This window comes from Lepisosteus oculatus, chromosome 14 (genome assembly GCF_040954835.1).
Source record: "Lepisosteus oculatus isolate fLepOcu1 chromosome 14, fLepOcu1.hap2, whole genome shotgun sequence".
Lineage (NCBI taxonomy): Eukaryota > Metazoa > Chordata > Actinopteri > Semionotiformes > Lepisosteidae > Lepisosteus > Lepisosteus oculatus.
This window is the reverse complement of record NC_090709.1, coordinates 45,367,489-45,383,388: the sequence shown is the minus strand read 5'-3', so window position 1 is coordinate 45,383,388 and position 15,900 is coordinate 45,367,489. Positions and strand designations below refer to the sequence as shown.

The 15,900-nt window shown below is 46.5% G+C and overlaps 1 protein-coding gene and 8 non-coding genes across 9 annotated transcripts in view; 3 read left to right on the top strand and 6 right to left on the bottom strand.

Annotated features, from left to right (window-relative positions):
* The window catches only part of LOC138243434 (uncharacterized), a 421,149-nt gene that overhangs the window by 9,056 nt on the left and 396,193 nt on the right, over nucleotides 1-15,900 (bottom strand). The window lies entirely within an intron of this gene.
* trnav-cac (transfer RNA valine (anticodon CAC)) lies at nucleotides 10,016-10,088 on the bottom strand. The gene has a single exon. It is a non-coding gene; the product is annotated as a tRNA-Val (tRNA).
* Nucleotides 10,783-10,854, top strand: trnah-gug (transfer RNA histidin (anticodon GUG)). The gene has a single exon. It is a non-coding gene; the product is annotated as a tRNA-His (tRNA).
* Nucleotides 11,429-11,501, bottom strand: trnav-aac (transfer RNA valine (anticodon AAC)). The gene has a single exon. It is a non-coding gene; the product is annotated as a tRNA-Val (tRNA).
* trnaf-gaa (transfer RNA phenylalanine (anticodon GAA)) lies at nucleotides 11,611-11,683 on the bottom strand. Its single transcript has one exon. It is a non-coding gene; the product is annotated as a tRNA-Phe (tRNA).
* On the top strand, nucleotides 12,710-12,781 carry trnad-guc (transfer RNA aspartic acid (anticodon GUC)). The gene has a single exon. It is a non-coding gene; the product is annotated as a tRNA-Asp (tRNA).
* Nucleotides 13,403-13,475, bottom strand: trnav-cac (transfer RNA valine (anticodon CAC)). Its single transcript has one exon. It is a non-coding gene; the product is annotated as a tRNA-Val (tRNA).
* trnah-gug (transfer RNA histidin (anticodon GUG)) lies at nucleotides 14,170-14,241 on the top strand. The gene has a single exon. It is a non-coding gene; the product is annotated as a tRNA-His (tRNA).
* Nucleotides 14,996-15,068, bottom strand: trnaf-gaa (transfer RNA phenylalanine (anticodon GAA)). Its single transcript has one exon. It is a non-coding gene; the product is annotated as a tRNA-Phe (tRNA).

Genomic DNA, 15,900 nt, shown 5'->3' with positions numbered 1-15,900 from the left:
TTCCAAGACCAGGCTTTCTAACCACCTTCTATTCCTTTACAGATGTCGTCGACATAATATCATCCCTAAAGGATTTCGCCTTAAATTTAATACCTTTTCTTTTGACTCTGATAACACCCAGAGTAACACTCAGAGACTTCTAAAACAATTTTCTAGGAAACTAATGCTCTCTACCATTTTCTCCCTCAAAAAACAGATTATCCTTTTTGACAACAACATCAAAGAGGCTAAGGAATTTCTACGGCTGACAGCTCCACACCATCTTCCCTTCATAACTAACCTCATTAGATCTCTCAACTCTAAACTCTACCAGTTTCTCACTACAGAGAAGGACAAAAAACTCAGTCATCTTCTACAGAAGAAAACCATCAACACCCCGGACACCCTCACCAACCCTAACCTTGTTGTCACCATACCTTCTGACCTTTCCCTCTCACAGGATGAGCGATCCCTCCTCAGCAAAGGGCTCAGTTTTGTACCAGTTCCCAGGAAGCTGGACATCCCCCAGACCAATGTCGACCTTAACCGCTTTTACCGCAGGATCCGTCTCAGAGCACATTTTGCCGACGATTCCTCTTCACAGGCAGCTGATAACAACCCGGTTATTGATGTCATTAACAACATTAATCCCAAACAGAGCTGTTGGACTCCCTCCTCTGGCCGTTTTCCACCAGTTGATTATTTCATCAACCGATGCACTAATCAAGCTCCCAAGGCACTCTCTATACCCAGTAAACATAGGTCTAACCTCACCCAAGGAGAAAATCAGGCGCTCCAGTCTCTCCGCAACAGGGATGATATCGTCATCAAACCAGCGGACAAAGGAGGTGCTGTTGTGGTGTGGCGTAAAGATCTATATATCTTTGAAGCCTCTAGACAACTAACTGACACTTCTGCCTACCTCCCTCTCCAACAGGACCCTACCACTGACTACCAAAAGGAAGTGGTATCCACCATTTCCCTTCTTATCAGCAGTAACGAGCTCCCCCAGGAGGCGAACCGGCTCATCATGGAACACCCACAGGTATCTCAATTTTACCTCCTCCCCAAAATCCACAAACCGGACACCCCTGGACACCCCATCGTATCAGCATGTAACTGTCCAACTACTTACATCTCAGCCTTTCTCGACAGCCTCATGAGACCGCTGGTTGAAGATCTTCCCTCATACATCAAAGACACCAACCACGCGCTCAAACTTTTCAATGATTTCCAATTTCAGGGTACCGAATGCCACATTTTTACCATGGACATCACATCTCTGTACACCGTCATTCCCCATAATGACGGCCTTACAGCCCTCAAGCACACGCTGGACAAACGCACAGTGCTTGATCCACCCACCCACACCCTGGTACGCCTTGCAGAATTGGTCCTCACACTGAACGCATTCTCTTTCAATAATCTTTTTTACCAACAGGTCAGTGGAGTTGCCATGGGCACCAGAATGGGACCCAGCTATGCCAACATTTTTGTCGGCTGGGTAGAAGAACGCTTCTTCGCTTCCTACACTGGCTATGTCCCTGACCTCTACAAACGATATATTGATGACTGCGTCGGTGCCGCCACATGCTCCAACGATCAGCTTGAATTTTTCCTGCACCATTTCACCAACTTCCACCCGTCCCTCAAATATACGGTTAACATTTCTTCCACCACTCTTCCGTTTCTAGACATCCACTTGTCTATCAACTACCCCCGACTGTCCACTTCAGTTTATTACAAACCCACGGATTCACACAGCTACCTCCTGTACAGCTCATTTCACCCCAACCACACTAAAAACTCTCTTCCTTTTTCACAGTTCCTTAGGTTACGACGACTATGCAGCGACGACATCGACTTCGAGAACCAAGCCCTCGAAATGTAATCATTTTTTATCAACAGAGGATATCCCAGCAGTGTTATTGACAGGGCCCTTGCCCGAGCCAAAAACACCCCCCGGACCATCAACCCGATCAGGAACTCCCGCCGTAACAACCGCATTCCCTTGGTGCTTCCTTACCACCCTAACACACTTCCTATCCCCAGGACCATTACCCAGAACTTTTCCATCCTACAGGATGATCCCTCCATTGGGGCCCTCTTTTCTGATCGCCCTATCATCTCATATCGCCGACCACCTAATCTGCGTAACCTCCTTGTTCACAGCTCCCTTGACCGCCCTCAACAACCATCCACACCAGGCACTTTCCCTTCCAACAGAGCTCGCTGTATCACTTGCAAGTACACAGCCACCACCACACTCATTCAAGGCCCCTCAGGACAATTCCGGATCACCCAGACAGCATCTTGTACCTCCAGCAACCTTATTTACTGTATCTCTTGCAGTAAATGCCCAGCCATCTACATTGGAGAAACAGGGAGGAGACTCGGAGACCGCTTCAGAGAACACGTCAGGGCTGTGAAGATTAAAGATCTCTCCAAGCCCATTGTTTCTCATTTCACCTCTGACGGCCACGATCACACTAATCTCTCCGTCTGTGTTCTCAAAGACGGTTTTCCGAACTCATACATCAGAAAGACCACCGAAACTAAAATTATTCTGCAGTTAGGATCACACATTCTCCCTTCCCTTAACGACAGATTACTGTTCTTTTAAATTTTCTCCATTCATTGGAAGTTTCATTTCACACCTCTCTGCACCCATTCTGACTTCACACCTCTTGATTGGCCTCTCTTTCTGTCCCCTGCTCCCGCCTCTCACTCCTCCTCCCTCCCAACCTTTGTTCTCCCGCTACTTTACCTTTGCCTACTGCCCTGTCTCTCTCACACCTGAAGAAGGCTCCACGGCCGAAACGTTGTGTTCTCTTTCTTCTTTTTTTCAGCATGGAATAAACCTATTACTTGTTTCTCCACATGTAAATGCTGAAAAGTAAAGGGTTGTTGAGCCCTGAGTTTTAACACGAGCTTCGAGTAGTGCTCAAAAGGAAGTAATATCCACACAAAAAGTACTAGCTTAAAATTTAAATTTCAGATAGCAAAGACATTATTTGGCAGTGAAGAGATAAGGGAGAGACCTGGGAAGTGAGATGATAATATCATTTTTTTGTTATTGTATTTTTTTGTATTTTGCAAACTATGCAGTCTAGTGTCTTGAAGTTAGCTTTGCGCCCAAATATTTAAAGATGCTGCCTGTTCTTGGTCAGTAAGGTAAAGGGCATGTATTTGGTAAGCTGGCTGTACGCCCAGAACGTGAAAAGAACTAACTGTTGTCTAGTCTGCAACTTAGATATAATTAATCGGCATGTGTTGCAGTCTTATCATTTGTTTAGAATGCGTCATAGTAACTTGTTTGTTTAAAGGTATAAAAGAACATCTTTAGCTACTTATTTTTAAGTCCGGTGGTTGGAAGCCAGACTTCCATATGCATATGAAATAAAGAGACTTCTGCTTCACTGACACCTGAACTTTGTCATTTGTATGACACAACAGTAGTAAGTAAATTAACTTTTCAAAACTCATTTTCAGAACTTGATATACATCACAGATTCAAACACACTTCATCTCTGAACACATAACTTGAAAAAGGATTTAAAATACAGCAGACTCATATTTTACGTTACATATTTTTACACAAATTCATGTTTAGCCAGTCAGCTGTGAAAAAAAAATCAAATACTATAAATAAAAATGTAAATGATGTGGGAATCCCCAAAAATTCAAGTCTTAACAGCACGCAGCTGAGCTGCTCTTTGGGAACTAGTCACTAGTTATCATGCAGCATGAACATCAATATAAGTACAAAGAGGAAAAAAAGCAAGACAAGAAAAGTTCAATTGTATCACTGTTTTTATTGTAATTTAAACTATATACATGGACATGCTAGTACAGTGACAGATGAGTTGTTTAAGATAAGATAAGATTACTTTATTAGTCCTATACAATTTCTTGCATTAGGAATTTATCTTTTTGCATACACTAGCTTGTTCTCCATGAAACAAGCAGATAGAGAGAGCAGCTTGGGGTCAGAACGCAGGGTCAGCCATTGTACAGCACCTCTGGAGCAGTTGGGGTTAAGGGCCTTACTCAGGGGCCCAATGGAGTAGGATTCCTCTGCCGGCCGCAGGATTTGAACCTGCGACCTTCCAGCCACAGGCGCAGATCCTTAGCCACAGAGCTACTGCTCCGCCCCTCCGCTCCATTTAAGGATGGTGTTCTGATTATATGCAATTTTGGATATACAGGCTTTGTCAGGACCGAAACTGCTGTATAAAATGCGAGTCTACTGGAATAATATCACAACTACATTACACATAACGCTGCACACTACATTTAACACCGCACTGACACTGAGAGGTTAATAGAGACACACTGACTGGACACTAAAGTACACTAACATTGCACTGAGAGAGAGAGGGGTTAATACAGACACAATGACTGGACACTGTAGTACAATAACACAGCACTGAGAGAGAGGGGTTAATGCAGACTCACTGACCGACTGGACACTACAGTACATTAAGATTAAGACTGCATTGAGAAGAGGAGGACCGGAGGACTGAAATACTTAAACCGATTAAAATCATTGTTTTATACACATTCATCAGTAAATATATAAAAAGCCAATACGACGTAAAAACAATATCTATACGTTTTCTTTCCTAATGACGTTGTATTTACTCACTGATTCAGTGAAACAATTGCTGAATCTGAACGAGGTGTTTATTACCGTAACCAGACAAAACAGTTCAGTTTCCAGTAAAGAATCCCGTTACTACAACACACAAGTCTTTCCCACTTCACTCTGCATCTCTCCACTATACTCTCACCAGTGAGGAAGTTAAAGACACTGTTTTTAAACTCGCACACACCCCGACTACATACAAGTCACCACACTGACCTGACAGCTCTAGTTTCGTGTCCATTTCTTCCTTTATTCCTGCAGGGACTTCACAGGGAAGCGTGTGTCCAACATGATCTGTCGGTCCCTGATATCCTTCTGCTCCCAACTCATTCTCCCACAGCTGCAATCTCCACTTCAAGCTCTCGTTTTCCTTCTTCAGTTGCGCCATTTCACTCCCGACACTGTCCTCCACACACTGTGTGATTTTAAACACGGCCCGTCTCACCAGGATCTGGGAGATGTTGCGGAGTTTGTCTTGAAACTCGTTCACGGAGTCAGACATCCTGTTTCCAAAAACTTCTGACACTTCATACACGATCGATTTGAGCAAAACGTGCATGAAAGAGTCAAGCTGGGTTTGCAGATTTAACAAGCACTCCGCCATCCTTCTTCAGAGTCGGTCAGAAACAAAGGCTGACTTCCGAAGTTTAAACAGAACAACTTATTTTTTATTCTTCACAGATCCTGTTGTCAGGGCTGTGCTCTGTTCAAGTATAAACACAGTCGACAAGACGTTACGTATTCAGAACCTGAAGTTATTTTAAAGAAAAACAACAACTTTCGTTATCTAAAGAAAATTATTCAGTCACCCACACGTGAAGTACATGCAGGGTCGCGTAGTATAATGACGTCATTCGTTAGCGCGGCCGCAGCTTCAAAACAAGAGAGAAGCGGAGCTGAGAAAGAGGTGTTTCTTCAGCCGGATATAAACTTCTCTGCACCTCAGAGCGCCGCCTAGTTAGGAGGAGTGAATCACCTGCGACCTTCGCCGTTCGTAACGGAACAGATGGATTTTTTTGCCCTTCCACAACCATCCTCCCCAACGAAAACTTCTCAAGTGGATTTTTTCAATTGGATTTTTATCTCCCTATGCAGGTTTTTGGTTAAAGAAAAAAAAGGTGTCGTTCTCTTGCCAACTGGCAGTATTTCTTCTGCACTGATAAGCAAGATTTCTATTTCATATTTCACAAAATGTTAGAAATTCTCGAAAAACAAGTGGTTCCAAGAAAGGAAATAAATACTTGCATTTAACAAAATCAAGCCATATGTGGTCATCCTTAATGATACATTCTGTATGACAAGACAGGAAGAAAGACACCTCAGGACTTCGGACACAGGATCTCCTGTTTATTGAGAGAAGGTTTAACCATCTGTCAGTTTTCATGTCCAAGGAGCTCAATTTGCATTCCGTGTACAACAGCGTGTCTTCTACACCCGCCACTGAAGCACAGCACGGGCTCAGCATCTTGACATCTCCCAAACAGAGACACACAGAGACCTTTTGGTGGGATTGTGGCTCACAAGGGGAGAAGAGAATTTCCAGAGCAGGATTTGTTACATTTGAGTATCGTGAACACAAATTAGTGCCCGCTTGTATTTCTGTTTTTTTTTTTTTTAATTTTACAGAAAGTTTAAATGTGACTTTGAAGGCATTATAATATTCACAACCTTGGCAAAAAATGGTTGTCCATAATTGTTGTTTATGTTTGATTAACAGAAAAAATATGACAACCCCTCTACTGACCATATACTTTATTTTCCTGATGTGCAGTACGTTGATTAAACGCATACCTTAGATGTATAAATGTGGTCCGTAATTGGTCTAGAATGAAATTTTAATATACGTATATCATTATACGTCAATTACACATCTCTGATTATACAGTTTGTCCATTATACATAAATGGTTGGAGTTTTATTATACGGATACATTTAGAGGATTATTATACCTATATAGTTAAAGGTCTATTATACATCAAAGATAGGTCTCATAGGTGTAGAAACTAGTAAATCAAGCCAATGATTTGGTTTAGAAATTTATTCTGAGAATATACAATTATTCACCCCTGAAAAATATATAGTTCAAATTATGCATTTTATACAATATTATAATAAAAAAATGGCTAATCATCATAAAAAACACAAGTATTAAACTTCAGCTACAAATTCTGGTAACATGGCAATATATATATATATTAATGACAAACACAAACTAATTCTATGAACACGCTAATATTTAACTCAAAACCACATTTTGATTCAAATATAAATTTTTAAAATTTACAACTTCTTTATTTCCACGAAAATATTATTAATGTAGCACAAATGCTACTTTCTAATAAAGACAGAATGAAACTGTTTGTTTTGTGTCTCATGGTGATCCTCCTCTCGAGACTAATGAAATGTTTAATATGATCCCTCGAGAAAAAAAGGTGTCAATATCTGCCTGGAATGATTGATGCCCCATCAAACATTTTGTAATATCTCCGGAAGTTCATACTGTAGAAACCTGATTCATGGCTTAAATTCAAGGTAAACAAGACTAAGGAAACGAGCTGAAAACTTGATGTCGAACTGTGATTTAAATCACCTGAAACATTGCACAACATTGGGCAGTATGTGCTAGAAACAGATAGCTCAGTTGGTAGAGCAGAGGACTGTAGTGGAAATAGCGAAGCATCCTTAGGTTGCTGGTTTGACTCTGGCTTGGAGGAATGTGCTTCTTGTGTACTTCAATCAAAGAGTTGAAATAGCAAATGTTTTTCACTCAGACGTTGATCAAAAGCTCAATAAACCAAGAAGCAGAGGCTCTTGTTCCAAATTCAACTCCCGTCTGATTGTCTTGTTTTGGCCAAAATCTGATCTTTGAAATCAGGGACTACTCTGTCTGCTTTGTAATTCAAAAGTATATACAAATGTCACGTTTTTTTTTGTAGATATAAAGGTGTTCTCTGTTTTCAAAGGATAGGTACTTAATTGGCATAATGATTTGGTATTGATTTTGTATCGTTATATTATTAAATTTGTGTTTTTTGTGTTTTTAACGTATTGTGAACTTATTTTTTAAACAAATGCTTACAAAGGCAAACAAGGCCCACATCTGTTTATACCAGCGGTGAATTGTACATTTTTATTTACAAGCTACTCTGCACTTTTGGGAGTGTAACAGGTTCGATATAAAGTGGCAAAAATATAAAAGGGGAAAATACCCCAGACTGCGTGTAAAGCCCTCGTTGTGATACGGCGTCCTGTGCACGAAATGTTGCAGAAACACAATCTGATATTTTAATAACTATTATTTTAATAATTTGATAAGTATGAGGCCCCGGACCCAAATATTCAGTTCTTATTTTTTTTAAGTGATATCTTCCCTTCCTCTCGTGGATTTTGAATCAAATTTGATCTTTGTACATTACATTTTACATTGAAAAAAACGTGCATACCTAATCCACCAACGGACAGAGCAATCTTTTATGTTGCCTTCCAGAGCTTCCAGCTTGTGATGGATTTGTATGGGCGTCTGTATGATACCACTACAGCACTGGCGCAGGTGTAAAATCCACTTTCTCACGACTTTTTCAGTGTCTTCTCCTCTCACAAATGGTCCGAAGTACAGGAGCCAATATTAGAGAAAACAACAGGTGTTTAAACAGAGTATGTCCAAATGTCTGCGACAACGCATTGTCATTTTGTATAAACGCAAATGGTTCATCATTTAAAAGCCAACAACGTTCTTTTTCTCTCTGGCGCTAATAAGTTACAGTACCACTTTCAGCTGTTGAGTGAAAGAAAATTCATATGTGCGTAGGAAGGCAGAATAAAATCCAGAACTGTACTGGTGATATCGATAAACAGGGCCCATGTTCACAATAAAACGTTATTGTATAAAACGTTAAGATTCATAAATATATGTTTTAATCATGCAAAGTGTCTGTTAAACCATTCATGAATAATTTTTAGACAAAAAAAACACACCATTATATGAGAAAATATATTTACTATATGTGCATTTAACTTACTTTTTAACAATTTCAATTTCAAGGTCGATGAAAATTGTTGCCCTGCTTTTTTGTCATAAATACACAAGCTTGTTATGTCTTATGTCAGAAATAAACTGCATGAAATTCGATAAAGCAACAAAAAGTAAGCGCCACAAAGACGACAAACATTTGCGTTTATATTGCACTGTTATCTCGAGCCTTTAAACTTACTTTAAACGCAATTTGTTTTTCTCTGTAGTTCTAAGGCTTTGTCATTTAGGTGTGCTGTTTTTTTGTAAAAAAAAGTCACTAAATCATACGAAACATAAAAGCTCCAATTGTAAACAATTGACCATTCATATTCCTGAATTTTAAACCTATGGAGTATTTTAAACCTTGTCTTCGTATTTGTGAATATTAGAGCTTCTTTTCAAAAGCTGTCACTATGGATTAGTGCTTAGGTTTCCTGTTTTTTTACCCAGGCGGTCCAGGTTTGGCTCTTGGTATAAGAGCGCGTCTGTGTTGCCTTCTGGATTTCAAATGAGCAGCTCAGTGAAGAAAGGAGCCCGTAGATCAGCATGTACATTTGTCTGGATAGTAGAATTTTCAGAAAGTGTAGTTGGATTATAGCACGTGCCCCTGACGATGTTATTGATACGTCATATGTGCTCTTTTTTGTATAATATTTATTTTTGTTGTTCAAATAAAAAACGGTTTCTCCGTTTTCCTCTTCCTGTCGTTGTCAGCGAGTACAACAAGACAGGAAAAATGCAAGGGGGGGAAGAGGAAGCGGCTGTCAGGAGCCTTCTACCTCCTTTTGCTTTCACTTCTCTGTGTTTCTTTCCACAGCGCCGTGCACCTTTTCATTGCTCTCGCTTTCAGAGCCTCCGCACACCACACGACTCGACCTCAGGACGCGCATTGAAGTGAAAGCAGGGAGCGCTGCGACATGCACTGTGCAGATCCCGCCACTCTAAGAGGTGAGTGGGTCTGTTCGATGCACAAAGAACGCTTTGATAAGCGTCAAAGGCTAGTCATTCCGAGTTGGTCGTTTGTGTTTTCCGTTCAGACGCGAAATGCTGAAATGATCTCTCGGCTCCTCGGTTGTCATTTCTGCTCCGTAAAGGAATCACAGCACGCGTCGGCTTCCAGCACGGTGGGTCGGGACACGATGCCGGGGGTCGGAGAGAGCGATGTCTTCCTCGTTAGTATAGGACCTGTCACCTGTCCCCACCTGTCACGCGGGAGACTGGGGTGCATCAGGACGCGCCTTGAAGTGAAAGCAGGATGCGCTGTGACATGCACTGTGCAGATCCCGCCACACTAAGAGGTGGGTCCAGTGGGTCTGTTCGATCACAGCGCTAGGCGAATCCCCAATCCCCTATTGTGCCTGGCGATAAAAGATGTCTGTTTCCGCCCGGTTTCAAACCGGGGACCTTTCGCGTGTGAGGCGAACGTGATAACCACTACACTACGGAAACGGTGGTGAGACGTGCCCAGCGGCCCAGCGCTGAGCTTCGCCAATGCGATTTAGCTGCTTCCAGTGCCTTTATTGGAGTGCGCTGATGGACCGTGCTCTCTCTCCAGAGACCAGCACGCCTGTCATGGACGGAGCAGGAAAGGCGGCGCCACATTCTACAGCCCTCTCCACGCAATCGACGAAATCGGGCTACTGAAGTGGAGAAAATCGCCTCTCCAGAAAGTGCAAATATCATCTTGGAGACTATAAATCCTATTGCCGAAGGTCAGCCCTGTCTACCAGAGTAACCCTCCCACAGCGATGATCAGCTCGTCTCACACGCGAGAAGTTTCGGTTGGAAACAAGCGCCCCCTCTTCTCGCACGTTTTGCACGTTCGAGTAGTTTTAATGCGGCTCTTTCGTACACGGTGCTGATCTTTTGGAAAGCAGGAGGCAAAACCGAGTCGAACCGCCTGGGTGAAAACCAGGAACCCTAACCGCTAGACTATATGGCAGCGAACAACCATGCTGTTCACGGCATCATGCAAGCAAACTACATAAATATGAGAAAACACGCAAGAGAGTTGTCACTCAGAGTGTCGAAGGGTCGATGTATACTGGGGCTCAGTTGAAATGCAACGTCAGGACTTTTCCGAATTATGTCACACGAAGAGAGCACAGCCCTTTCCACCCTGCCGCGTGTGTCTCGGTAACTCGCTGTGATCGTATAGTGGTCAGTACTTTGCGTTGTGGCCGCAACAACCCCGGTTCGAATCCGGGTCACGGCAGAATAGGGGCGTCTGCTTTTACTACTCGCACGAATGAAGGCAAAAAAAAGCCAATCGACGTGAACGAACGGCGCTTTACAGAGGAGTACTGCCTGACTGGATCGTTGATGAACGACAGAGGCCACTCCGACCTCTTCTCGGTTTTCTTCAATGACTTACTAAGGATCTTCTTCACATTCGCCCATGCAGGGGAAGCCAGTTACACCAAAGCAAACGCAGGAAAGTGCATTTCAAGCAGAGACCAGGAGGGACTTGTTTACACCGAGAGTGGGCGGAGAATGGAACAATGCGCCCAGCCCTGTTGCTGGAGCCGATTCTTGATGAGCTCTTGGGCTCACTAAGAGGCCCCCGCTGGATGCTAATCTTTCTGTTGTTCTTGCAGGTCCTGCGCTGCTTTTGAGCCGACAGAGCTCGACCTGGTCTGTCGGCACAGCCCAATTGCAAATGATCGGCTCCGCGTACAGAAGGAACGTGCGTTTGGTACAAGAGTGCACGAAGGCACCGGAAATACATTGGGAACAAATGACCGGTCGCTCAAGACCTCTGTGAAGTACAGGAGCGTGCAAAACGAGGCTGTTTCCGCCCGGTCTCGAACCGGGGACCTTTCGCGTGTTAGGCGAACGTGATAGCCGTTACACTACGGAAACCTGTAGGGACTGCTGCTGGTGTCTCGCTTGCGTTTCGGGCTGAGAAAGGGACGCGTCACTTTAGGCAGGTGGCGCTGGAGAGAGGAACAAAGGGCGCGATGAAACAAAATGCCGAAACCCGGGATCGAACCAGGGACCTTTAGATCTTCAGTCTAACGCTCTCCCAACTGAGCTATTTCGGCAGTGCGCAAAGCCCACAGCCACCTGCTCCAGCCTTCCTGTGTTGTGGCATGAGCGCACCAAGAGTAGCGGGAGAGTGTTGCAGGAACGTCACTCAGAAGGAAAGCCACCCAGCTGCGCCCTCTGAGCTCTGTCCAGCGCATCTTCCTCGCATGGACTCCTGCCTGCGACGGGCAGGAAACAATTAGCAAGAACAGAACGACACGCCATGGGTGTCTCATGACCGCACCTTAGGTTGTGACACGTGCAGGTGTGAGGGGTTGCCGGGCTACTTTGGAGCAGAGCTTGGGCGGAGGGGGGGCGGGAAAGCAGACAAAGAGGTGACACCTCAAGGTCTGCACGATCACAGCTCTCCGCCGCCCCAGGCTTCCGCTCGATAAGCTACTGGACACACCCGCCCCTCCTCACACAGACCGTGGAAAAGCCCCCGAGTGGGAGGGCTCACTCTTCCTCCCAGGAGCTCTTGGACACGACGCCCAGACAGGGCGCGGGGAGCCGCCGCCTGCAAACACGGCTCCAGGCAGGACTCCACTCCGCAGGAGCCGCAGAGCAGAGGAGATGAGGGCAGCTTAGCTCCTGTGCAGAGACCTGAGCTGTTGTTGCTGTGGATGCTGTCTTTTCTGCACTCGGGGTAGGAGTGAATGTTGAGTTGCACTTAGAAATGAAGCAGAGCACTTCAACGGCACGGGTGTGTGTGTGTGTGTGCGCCCTGGTGATTCTGGGAGACAGATCGAACCTGGGCTAAAAGAGAGGGGGCTTAGCCCTCTTCCATTTGCTAGTTCAAAGTTGTACAACCCCTTTGTATCTGCTAGGCGGCGCAGTCGTCGTGCACAAAGAACACTTTGAAAAGCGTCAAAGGCAAGTCATTCCGAGTTGGTCGTTTGTGTTTTCCGTTCAGACGCGAAATGCTGACATGATCTCTCGGCTCCTCGGTTGTCATTTCTGCTCCGTAAAGGGATCAGAGCACGCGTCAGCTTCCAGCATGCTGGGTCGGGACACGATGCCGGGGGTTGGAGAGAGCGATGTCTTCCTCGTTAGTATAGTGGCAAGTATCCCCGCCTGTCACGCGGGAGACCGGGGTTCGATTCCCCGACGGGGAGTAGCTTTTCTTTCACCTCCTTAGAGAAATGACTGCCTTTCACTTCTCTGTTTTCTTTCACAGCGTCGTGCACCTTTTCATTGCTCTCGCTTTCAGAGCCTCCGCACGGCAGTCGACTCGACATCAGGAAGCACATTGAAGTGAAAGCAGGAAGCGCTGCGACATGCACTGTGCAGATCCCGCCACACTAAGAGGTGAGTGGGTCTGTTCGATGCACAAAGAACGCTTTGAGAAGCGTCAAAGGCAAGTCATTCCGAGTTGGTCGTTTGTGTTTTCCGTTCAGACGCGAAATGCTGAAATGATCTCTCGGCTCCTCGGTTGTCATTTCTGCTCCGTAAAGGAATCACAGCACGCGTCGGCTTCCAGCACGGTGGGTCGGGACACGATGCCGGGGGTCGGAGAGAGCGATGTCTTCCTCGTTAGTATAGGACCTGTCACCTGTCCCCACCTGTCACGCGGGAGACTGGGGTGCATCAGGACGCGCCTTGAAGTGAAAGCAGGATGCGCTGTGACATGCACTGTGCAGATCCCGTCACACTAAGAGGTGGGTCCAGTGGGTCTGTTCGATCACAGCGCTAGGCGAATCCCCAATCCCCTTTTGTGCCTGGCGACAAAAGATGTCTGTTTCCGCCCGGTTTCGAACCGGGGACCTTTCGCGTGTGAGGCGAACGTGATAACCACTACACTACGGAAACGGTGGTAAGACGTGCCCAGCGGCCCAGCGCTGAGCTTCGCCAATGCGATTTAGCTGCTTCCAGTGCCTTTATTGGAGTGCGCTGATGGACCGTGCTCTCTCTCCAGAGACCAGCACGCCTGTCATGGACGGAGCAGGAAAGGCGGCGCCACATTCTACAGCCCTCTCCACGCAATCGACGAAATCGGGCTACTGAAGTGGAGAAAATCGCCTCTCCAGAAAGTGCAAATATCATCTTGGAGACTATAAATCCTATTGCCGAAGGTCAGCCCTGTCTACCAGAGTAACCCTCCCACAGCGATGATCAGCTCGTCTCACACGCGAGAAGTTTCGGTTGGAAACAAGCGCCCCCTCTTCTCGCACGTTTTGCACGTTCGAGTAGTTTTAATGCGGCTCTTTCGTACACGGTGCTGATCTTTTGGAAAGCAGGAGGCAAAACCGAGTCGAACCGCCTGGGTGAAAACCAGGAACCCTAACCGCTAGACTATATGGCAGCGAACAACCATGCTGTTCCCGGCATCATGCAAGCAAACTACATAAATATGAGAAAACACGCAAGAGAGTTGTCACTCAGAGTGTCGAAGGGTCGATGTATACTGGGGCTCAGTTGAAATGCAACGTCAGGACTTTTCCGAATTATGTCACACGAAGAGAGCACAGCCCTTTCCACCCTGCCGCGTGTGTCTCGGTAACTCGCTGTGATCGTATAGTGGTCAGTACTTTGCGTTGTGGCCGCAACAACCCCGGTTCGAATCCGGGTCACGGCAGAATAGGGGCGTCTGCTTTTACTACTCGCACGAATGAAGGCAAAAAAAAGCCAATCGACGTGAACGAACGGCGCTTTACAGAGGAGTACTGCCTGACTGGATCGTTGATGAACGACAGAGGCCACTCCGACCTCTTCTCGGTTTTCTTCAATGACTTACTAAGGATCTTCTTCACATTCGCCCATGCAGGGGAAGCCAGTTACACCAAAGCAAACGCAGGAAAGTGCATTTCAAGCAGAGACCAGGAGGGACTTGTTTACACCGAGTGGGCGGAGAATGGAACAATGCGCCCAGCCCTGTTGCTGGAGCCGATTCTTGATGAGCTCTTGGGCTCACTAAGAGGCCCCCGCTGGATGCTAATCTTTCTGTTGTTCTTGCAGGTCCTGCGCTGCTTTTGAGCCGACAGAGCTCGACCTGGTCTGTCGGCACAGCCCAATTGCAAATGATCGGCTCCGCGTATAGAAGGAACGTGCGTTTGGTACAAGAGTGCACGAAGGCACCGGAAATACATTGGGAACAAATGACCGGTCGCTCAAGACCTCTGTGAAGTACAGACGCGTGCAAAACGAGGCTGTTTCCGCCTGGTCTCGAACCGGGGACCTTTCGCGTGTGAGGCGAACGTGATAGCCGCTACACTATGGAAACCTGTAGGGATTGCTGCTGGTGTCTCCCTTGCGTTTCGGGCTGAGAAAGGGACGCGTCACTTTAGGCAGGTGGCGCTGGAGAGAGGAACAAAGGGCGCGATGAAACAAAATGCCGAAACCCGGGATCGAACCAGGGACCTTTAGATCTTCAGTCTAACGCTCTCCCAACTGAGCTATTTCGGCAGTGCGCAAAGCCCACAGCCACCTGCTCCAGCCTTCCTGTGTTGTGGCATGAGCGCACCAAGAGTAGCGGGAGAGTGTTGCAGGAACGTCACTCAGAAGGAAAGCCACCCAGCTGCGCCCTCTGAGCTCTGTCCAGCGCATCTTCCTCGCATGGACTCCTGCCTGCGACGGGCAGGAAACAATTAGCAAGAACAGAACGACACCCCATGGGTGTCTCATGACCGCACCTTAGGTTGTGACACGTGCAGGTGTGAGGGGTTGCCGGGCTACGTTGGAGCAGAGCTTGGGCGGAGGGGGGGCGGGAAAGCAGACAAAGAGGTGACACCTCAAGGTCTGCACGATCACAGCTCTCCGCCGCCCCAGGCTTCCGCTCGATAAGCTACTGGACACACCCGCCCCTCCTCACACAGACCGTGGAAAAGCCCCCGAGTGGGAGGGCTCGCTCTTCCTCCCAGGAGCTCTTGGACACGACGCCCAGACAGGGCGCGGGGAGCCGCCGCCTGCAAACACGGCTCCAGGCAGGACTCCACTCCGCAGGAGCCGCAGAGCAGAGGAGATGAGGGCAGCTTAGCTCCTGTGCAGAGACCTGAGCTGTTGTTGCTGTGGATGCTGTCTTTTCTGCACTCGGGGTAGGACATCAGGAAGCACATTGAAGCGCTGCGACATGCACTGTACAGATCCCGCCACTACTGGGCCCGATTTCCCCGGATCGAAACCGGGCGGAAACAGGCCCGTTTCGTTTGTTGCCACGCACACTGTTTAGGGATTCGCCTAGCGCTGTGATCGAACAGACCCACTCACCTCTTAGTGTGGCGGGTCTGCACAGTGGATG